Consider the following 9,762-nt stretch of genomic DNA (forward strand, 5'->3'; position numbering starts at 1 on the left):
ATTCATGGGGTCTTAGAGTCAGACACGACTGAGTGACTGAACTGAACTGAACTGAAGTGGCAGTGCTTGCATGCATGCATGCATGCATGCTAAGTCGCTTCAGTTGCGTCTGACTCTTTGCAACCCTATGGACTGTAGCCCGCCAGGCTCTTCTGTCATAGGATTCTCCAGACAAGAATACTGGAGTGGGTTGCCATGCCCTCCTCCAGGGAATCTTCCCAACCCAGGGAACGAACTCTAGACTCTTATGTCTCCCGCATTGGCAGGGGACTTCTTTACTACTAGTGCCTCCTAGGAAGACCAAGCGGCAGTGTTTAGACAAAATTATGAAGTGACCATGCTTTGTCTCAATTTGTTGTGATCTTAGAGTAAATTTGTCTGAGGTTGGTATTCTGTGTTTATATCTAAATAGGAGAATCAAGTGGCCTATCAGTGAGTGCTGGGGTAGCTTCTGAATGTCAGGGGCTGTTCTTTTTTTCTTTCTCAAAGTTTTGCCTTTATTTGTAAGTAACTCATAAGTCTGAAGTTGCATTTTGTAGATGGTATATTTTAAGGCTCCAATTTCATTTTTTTTTCTTATATATAATCAATTGTTCTACTATCATTTGCTGCCAAATCTCTCATCTTTAACCCCCTACTTTGAGAACTTTTAGTAAATGTTTTTATTAGTTGATTGAGAGTGTGATATGTTAGGGATATATTCTCTTTAAGCAAATTTTTGTGGGCTCATGTGATGTTTTTCAGAGAAGAAAAGGTTTTACTTGATTCTCTGAGGAATTCTATGGATGTAAACTCTTCATACTTTTGAGTTTATCTTAGAGAGAATCTCTGGAAGAAATAAATGCCAGAATCTACTGAGGTTAGTCAATTGGAAGGTGTTTAGAGAGGAGAAATGAAAGCAGCAGAATAGTTTATTTACATAGACATTTGGTACCATAATAGATGTTTATGTAGTACTTTTAACTAATGAAGGACTAAATAGGGACAGAAAATCACAGAAAGGGTTATAATATGAATAGTTTCCCGATAGATATAGGTCAAATATAAGTAAAGCCTTTGTGATCTCAATCGCATAGGAAGTAGTCAGTATTCACATAAGATGCTTAAAATTAAGACGAAATAAAACCAGTAGCTCAATACATATAGGCTATTGTTTTTAATGAACATAAAGGGACCTTAGAGATGAGGTAAAAACTGGAACCTAGGGAGGTATAGTAAATTCTCTGGGAAAAATTGGTTACTAAAACTAAATCTAGACCTTGAGTAGTATAATATTGTATGATTACGAGCTACCACTTACATATCACTTGCTGTGCGATAAGTGTTTCACTTATATTACTGTGTTTAATCCTTACAGCAGTCCTGTGAAAATTAGATACTCATTATCATCACTGTTTTACTAATGGAGAAAGAAAAGCTCAGAGAAATGGAGTGGCTTGCCCAGGGTCACACAGCTGGTAAATGTCAGGAGTCAGAATCAAATCTAGGCTTTCTCTCTCCAAAACCTAAGTTATGGATCACAGAACACTGTGGCTACCTTAGTGGTAGAAAAAGCAGACAGTTTTGAATCAGAATAGCAGAGTTCAAATTCTGATCTTTCTACATAATAGTGTAGAACCATGATCTATTTTTTCCATATTGAAAACCCGAACTTTTAGCCAATCCAGTACTTACCCTCTCTGAGCCTGTTTTCACGCCTGTGAAATGAGAATCGTACTTGACCACTTGATCGTACTTGCTGTGAAATGCCTGGTTGTTCTGAGGAGACAATTTAAAAAAAATTATGGTTCTGATTGTTTCTTCCTTCACTTTGCTTCCCAGCTCAGTTCTCGTTTCATTGCACTCTGCTGCCTCCTACTTGATGTCACATTACATTCAGCAGCTAATGAGTTTGTTTCTTGCCCTTCAAATTTCAGTGGTCCCTGTGAATGTATGTATAAGATATCATGATTTCACCCATCCTTAATTTGCTGTAGGTTGCCATTGAGATAGGCTAGAACTTATTCCATGTCCCTGAATTTCTAGGAATCTTTTATTTTAATTTGTTTATTTTTTAGGTGGCTACTCAGGGCATCTGTAGCAGAAGCAGGGCTGGAAGGAAACCTGGTCTCCAGGATCCCAACACAGAGATTTCTCTGAAAGGTGAAATGAAATAGATCTATCGTTTTTATTAGCATTTATTAGGTGCCAGACACTATTCTATGTCATACAGATTAATTTTTATATATCTCACAACAACATATCGTCACTTCAGAAGTGAGGAAATTGAGGCACAAAGAAGGAAAATTATTTGCCCAAGGTCACATTACTAGTAAGTGATTAAGTCAGAACTAGAACTATGCAGTCTGACTCTAAAGTATATCCTCTTAACATGTATGGTATTTTACACTTCCTCCTAAGAAGAAACAAAGATCTTGGTTAATATGCACTGAACTCAGATGGTGTCAAGTGGGATTTTGGACCTGATGTCACGTTCCTTTCTCTCTTCAACCCATTGTGAGTTGGTCCCCACCCATCCAGTGAAATTGCACTTGGCATGGTCACTGGTGAACTCTAGGTTGCCAATTGCAATATTTTTTTATCCTCATTTTACTCAACAACTTACCAACTGTTACGGACTGAATGTTTGTGTCACCCTAAAATTCATATGTTGAAATTCAAACTCCCAGTGTAATAGTATTAGGAGGTGGGGCCTATGGGGTGATTAGGTCATGAGGGCAGTGTCCTCATGAATGTGATTGGAGCATTTCCTTTATAAAAAGAAATCCCAGAGAATTCTTTTGCCCTCTCTTGCTTTCTCTGCCATGTAAGGATATAAAGAGAAAATGGTTGTCTGCAGCCTGGAAGAGGATTCTCACCAGAACCATGTTGGCATCCTAATCTTGGACTTCTGCCTCCAGAATTGTGAGAAACCAATTTCTGTTGTTTATAAACCAGGCAGTGTATGGTATTCTTTTTTTAATTAAAAAATAATAATATTATTATTATTTTAGCTGCACTGTGTGGCATGTGGGACCTTAGTTCACCGGCCAAGAATCAAACCCATGCCCCCTGCAGTGGAAATGTGGAGTCTTAACCCACTGGACCACAAGAGAAATACTATGGTATTCTATTATAGTAGGCTGAACTGATTGAGACACCAACATTCAACAGAGTTAAGCATTCCATTCTTATAATGATTCCTTCTCTTAGTCTTCATAACATAGAAACCTCATGGTGTTCCTTTTATCTTCCTGACTGCTTCTTCATTGCTCCTTCAACTGACTCCAGCTTTTACTTTCTTTCCAGCCTCCAAATTTTGCAATGTTTAGGGCTCAATCTTCAGACATTTTTCTAGATAATTTAATCCAGTTCTCACAATTCCAGTTCAGTTCAGTCACTCAGTCGTGTCCGACTCTTTGCAACCCCATGGACTGCACCATGGCAGGCCTCCCTGTCCATCACTAACTCCCCGAGTTTACTCAAACTCATGTCCATTGAGTCGGAGATGCCATTTAATTTAATTACTCCCAAATAGACATCCCCAGCCTTGATTTATATCCTGAACACTTGTATACTCAACTGCCTACTTGAACTTCCCACTTGGATATCTTATAGGTATGTTCAGAATAAATTCTTCCTACCAGCACAAACCTGCTTCTCCTGTAATCTTCCCCTTCTCAGTTAATGACAACTCCATCTTTCCAGTTGCTTAGACTAAAAACCTAAGAGACATTCTGGAAAATCCCATGGATAGAGGAACCTGGCAGACTACGGCTCATGGGGTCTCAAAGAGGTGGACATGACTGAGCACACACATGCACACACACAGTCTTGATAGCTCCCTTCTCATCACAGTTTACATCAAATCCATCATGAAGTCCTCTCAGTCCCATTTCAAAAATATATCTGTCCACTTCTCACCATCTACACTGAGATATCTTGGGAATCATTGGCAAGACAAGTAAGAGAAGGAGCATTTGTACCTTCTCTAATCAGGGAACAGTACATTTTTGTACCTATGACAAATGAGCAGAGGGTGAGGAGTGAAGAGCATCACAGTGTCTTGCTGCTATTGATCAAAATTGAAGTCCACGGTTTGATGGGCTCACTATTAGCTTTTTATTCATTTGCTCAAAGGAAGATTGAAAAAATCTCCTTAGGAGCATCACATCTTGTCTTCTAAGGGGTTGAAGAGTGTTCTCCTTATATATTTGTATATTTACAGACGTTCTCTCCCTTGCAATTTCCTCTTCATACTTGTCTATCTAGCGACTATTAATTCCTCCTTTATGTCTTAGTCCAAATATATCTTTCCACTCTATTGGTTAATAGTTAATTAAATGGTACCAATAGACCAGGCTATGGCCTTAGGTGTTAGAAAGATAAAGATGAATGAAACTCTGTGCATTCTAAAGTAATGTCACAGGTTGGTATCAGAGAAAGAAATGTAAAGTAACAGGTGCAACAAGACATCTGAATGGATTTCAATAAGTTCTGTGACAGACATCTGAATGGATCTCAATAAGGGTATGTCCAGTTATACCTGAAGGCATCAGATGAATCTGGAGAAATTAATAGGTGCTTATCAGGTACTGAGAGAAGCAAGACAAATGATACAAATATGTGAAACAACTTGGTGAATTCAAGAATGTCAAGCCGTTCAAAATTGTTACATTAGGGTGGCAGTTTGGGTGGTTTGAGAGATCATTCTGGTGAGGTCTGCAGTGGCTATATCATGAAGAAATGTGAGTGCTAAGTTAAAGAACGTGAGTTTTATCCTGTGGGTGTGTGTGCTAAGTCACATCATGTCTGACTCTTTGCAACCCCATGGCCAGGCCCCTCTGTCCATGGGATTTCCCAGGCAATAATACTGGAATAGGCTGCCATTTCCTTCTCTGGAGGATCTTCCCAACTGAGAAATTGAATCTGTGTCTCTTGCAACTCTTGCATTAGCAGGCAGATTCTTTACCACTGTGCCACCTGGAAAGCCCTGGAGAGTCATTAAAGTTTTAACCAAGGGGATGATCTGATTAAATTTCCCTGTTACAAAGATTCAGTTGTACCAGTGGATTTCTGGAACTGGCTCATACCAACTACCACAGTAAACAGTTCTTGCAATTTCAGGAATTTTGCAAGCCAACTGACATCTTAGTAGCTTGAACTCAGTTATATTTATATCATGGAAAGCAGAAAATGTTACAAATCAGAGCTTTTTTCTTACAGAGCCTCTTGTTAAACATTTACCAGGACACAATTGGCAGTGGCCATTTTGGCAAGTGGACTGGAGAAGGAAAATATGAGTGAGAGAAGCAAATGTAATAATCAAGAAGAGAGGTATTGAGACCAGAGTTAGGGTGAATGTTAAGGGAATGGAGAAAAAGGGACTTATTTGATACACCTTTAGTTGCAGGGTCAGCAGGCTTTAATTGGAAGAGTTGAGCAGGGAGCAAGAGAGACAAGGACAACGTTCCTGGCTTAGGTCATTGTGTGGATGATAATGTCACCAGTTAGGGAAGGAAACATAGTAGAAGAAGCAAGTTTGGGTAAGAAGATGGTGAGTTCCGTGAGACTTGTTGAGTTTGAAGTATTTATGGAATATCACAGAGAGACATCCAGTAAGGAATTGGAGGAGTGGGTCTGGAACTCAGGGAAGAAGCTTGGGCTGAAAATGAAGACTGCACAACATCTGCATGAACAGCCATGACACACTGCCTTTGTTTGATTCATTGACTTCTTTACAAATCTCATGGCAGCTTTGGACTTTAGGAAAATACACATTAACCCTATGTTTTATGTATTTGATCGCATTGAGAATAGCAAATAAAATTAATCTTTTCAAATAATTATCTCTGTCACTGTCATTTGTTAACCAAAAAAGGGTCATTATCTTTGGAGGGGAGGGGGAAGTAAAATGAAAAGAAAATATCAAAATAAAAGCAGATATAAAAAATTCTTCAATACTACTCAAAAATAAATTTAAACTAATGATGTATAAAAAGAATTATAACCATGACCCAGTGGAATTTATTCCAGTTACGCAAGACTGGTTCAATATAAGGAAATCAGTATTATCCTTCATATCAACAAACTAAAGAAGAAAAATCATGTGATCAAAGCAATTGACACAGAAAAAGCATTTGACAATATCCAGCATGTATTCATGAAGAAACCCTCAGTAAGTTAGGAATAGAGGGGAATTGTCTCAACTTGATAAGGAGTGCCTACCAAAAAGATCTATTTTACAGATGACATAATTGCCTATGTGGAAAACCACAAAAAAATCATTAAAAAAACCCCAACAACCTAGAACTAATAGATGAGTTCAGCAAGGTTGCAGGATACAACAGAAATAAATAATTTCTATATATTAACAATGATCATGTAGAAATTGATATTAAAACAAACACCACTTACAGGAATTTCTGAGAAAATGAAATAGTTATGGATACACTTAATAAGATGTGCAAGGTTTGTATGCCAGAAATTATAAAATATTAATGAAATAACTCAAAGAATACCTAAATAAAAAAGGAAAAACATATCACGTTCATGGATTGGAAGATCCAACATGGTATAGATGTCGATCTCCCTAAATTAATTTATAGGATTAATGCAATTCCTATCAAATGCCCAGCAACGTTTTTGTAGACAAAAACAACCTTACATTAAAGTGTCAGTCACTCAGTCATGTCTGACTCTTTGCAACCACATGAACTGTAGTCCTCCAGGCTCTCTGTCCATGGGATTCTCCAGGCAAGAACACTGGAGTGGGTAACTATTCCCTTCTCCAGGGGATCTTCTCTACCCAGGGATCTAACCTGGGTCTCCTGCCTTGCAGGTGGATTCTTTACTGTCTGAGCCACCAGGGAAGCCCTGCAAAAAAGACAACCTATGGACTGGGAGAGAATGTTTGGAAACGATGTGACCAATAAGGGATTAATTTTAAAAATATACAAACAGTTCATACAACTCAATTACAAAAAAACGAACAACTCAGTTAAAAAGGGGGCAAAAGACCTAAATGGCCAATTAGCAAATGAAAAGACACTCAACATCTCTAATTATCAGAGAAATGCAAACCAAAACTACAATAACATGACTTCCAGTTCAAGATGGCAGAGTAGAAGAACGTGAGCTCATCTCCTGCAAGAACACCAAAATCACAACTAGCTGTTGAACAACCATCAACAGGAGGATGCTGGAACCTACCAAAAAATGATAGGCGTCCAAAGACAGAGAAGAAGCTGCAGCAAGACAGTAGGAGGGACACAAACATGATAAATAAAATCCCATACCTGTGATCCACAAACTGGAGAACAATAATTCCAAAGAAGTTCTCCCACTGTTGTGAAGGTTCAGAACCCCACGTCAGGCTTCCCAGCCTGGGGACCTGACAAAAGAACTGGGAATCCCCAGGGAATCTGACCTTGAAGGTGATCGAGGTTTGATTACAAGACTTCCACAGGACTTCCACAGGGGAAACAGACTCCAGCCTTGGAGGGCACAAACAAAACCTTGTTCACACCTAGACTCCGAGGAAAGGAGCAGTGACTCCATAGGAAACTGAACCAAAACTACCTGCTACTGTTGGAGGGTCTCCTGTGGAGGTGTGGGTGGGAAGAGGCTCACCACAGGGACAGGGCAACTGGCAGCAGCTGTCTGGGAAAGTCACCTTTTGTGTAAACCCTCTTGGTGTATGTGCTAGTCGCTTAGTTGCATCCAACTCTTTGAGACCCCATTGACTGTAGCCCGCCAGACTTTTCTGTCTATGGGATTTCCCAGGCAAGAATACTGGAGTGGGTTGCTATTCCCTTCTCTAGGTGACATTCCTGACCCAGATCGAACCTGGGTGTCCTGCATTACCATCTGAGCCACCAGGGAAGCCCAAACCCTCTTGGAGGTCGCCATTAACCTGACCATAGAGTCCATATACCTAAGGGCTGGGTTGTTCAGTTCAGTCACTCAGTTGTGTCCAACTCTTTGCGACCCCATGAATCCCAGCACGCCAGGCCTCCTGTCCATCACCAACTCCCGGAGTTCACTCAAACTCACGTTCATCAAGTTGGTGATGCCATCCAGCCATCTCATCCTCTGTAGTCCCCTTTTCCTTCTGCCCCCAATCCCTCCTAGCCTCAGAGGCTTTTCCAATGAGTCAACTCTTTGCATGAGGTGGCCAAAGTACTGGAGTTTCAGCTTTAGCATCATTCCTTCCAAATACACCCAGGACTGATCTCCTTTAGAATGGACTGGTTGGATCTCCTTGCAGTCCAAGGGATGCACAAGAGTCTTCTCCAACACTACAGTTCAAAAGCATCAATTCTTTGGCGCTCAGCTTTCTTCACAGTCCAACTCTCGCATCCATACATAACCACTGGAAAAACCATAGCCTTGACTAGACGAACCTTTGTTGGCAAAGTAAATGCTTTTCAATATGCTATCTAGGTTGGTCATAACTTTCCTTCCAAGGAGTAAGTGTCTTTTAATTTCATGGCTGCAATAACCATCTGCAGTGATTTTGGAGCCCCCAAAAATAAAGTCTGACACTGTTTCCACTGTTGCCCCATCTATTTCCCATGAAGTGATGGGACCAAATGCCATGATCTTAGTTTTCTGAATGCTGAGCTTTAAGCCAACTTTGTCACTCTCCTCTGTCACTTTCATCAAGAGGCTTTTTAGTTCCTCTTCACTTTCTGCCTTAAGGGTGGTGTCATCTACATATCTAAGGTTATTGATATTTCTCCTGGCAATCTTGATTCCAGCTTGTGCTTCTTCCAGCCCAGCGTTTCTCATGATGTACTCTGCATATAAGTTAAATAAGGAGGGTGACAATATACAGCTTTGCTAAATTACTAAGTCACTTCAGTCGTGTCTGACTCTGTGTGACCCCATAGACGGCAGCCCACCAGGCTCCCCCGTTCCTAGGATTCTCCAGGCAAGAACACTGGAGTGGGTTGCCATTTCCTTCTCCAATGCATGAAAGTTAAAGGTGAAAGTGAAGTCGCTCAGTCGTGCCTGACTCTGCGACCCCATGGACTGCAGCCCACCAGGCTCCTCCGTCCATGGGGTTCTCCAGGCAAGAGTACTGGAGTGGGGAGCCATTGCCTTCTCTGATATACAGCCTTAACGTACTCCTTTTCCTATCTGGAACCAGTCTGTTGTTCCATGTGCAGTTCTAACTGTTGCTTCCTGACCTGCATATAGGTTTCTCAAGAGGCAGGTCAGGTGGTCTGGTATTACCACCTCTTTCAGAATTTTCCAGTTTATTGTGATCCACATAGTCAAAGGCTTTGGCATAGTCAATAAAGCGGAAATAGATGTTTTTCTGGAACTCTCTTCCTTTTACGATGATCCAGCGGATGCTGGAAATTTGGTCTCTGGTTCCTCTGCCTTTTCTAAAACCAGCTTGAACATCTGGAAGTTCATGGCTCACGTATTGCTGAGGCCTGGCTTGGAGAATTTTGAGCATTACTTTACTAGCGTGTGAGATGAGTTCAATTGTGCGGTAGTTTGAGCATTCTTTGGCATTGCCTTTCTTTGGGATTGGAATGAAAACTGACCTTTTCCAGTCCGTGGCCACTGCTGAGTTTTCCAAATTTGCTGGCATATTGAGTGCAGCACTTTCACAGCGTCATCTTTCAGGATTTGAAATAGCTCAACTGGAATTCTATCACCTACACTAGCTTTGTTCGTAGTGATGCTTTCTAAGGCCCACTTGACTTCACATTCCAGGATGTCTGGCTCTAGGTCAGTGATCACATCATTGTGATTATCTTGGTCGTG

The sequence above is a fragment of the Bos taurus genome, chromosome X, assembly GCF_002263795.3.
Source record: "Bos taurus isolate L1 Dominette 01449 registration number 42190680 breed Hereford chromosome X, ARS-UCD2.0, whole genome shotgun sequence".
NCBI lineage: Eukaryota > Metazoa > Chordata > Mammalia > Artiodactyla > Bovidae > Bos > Bos taurus.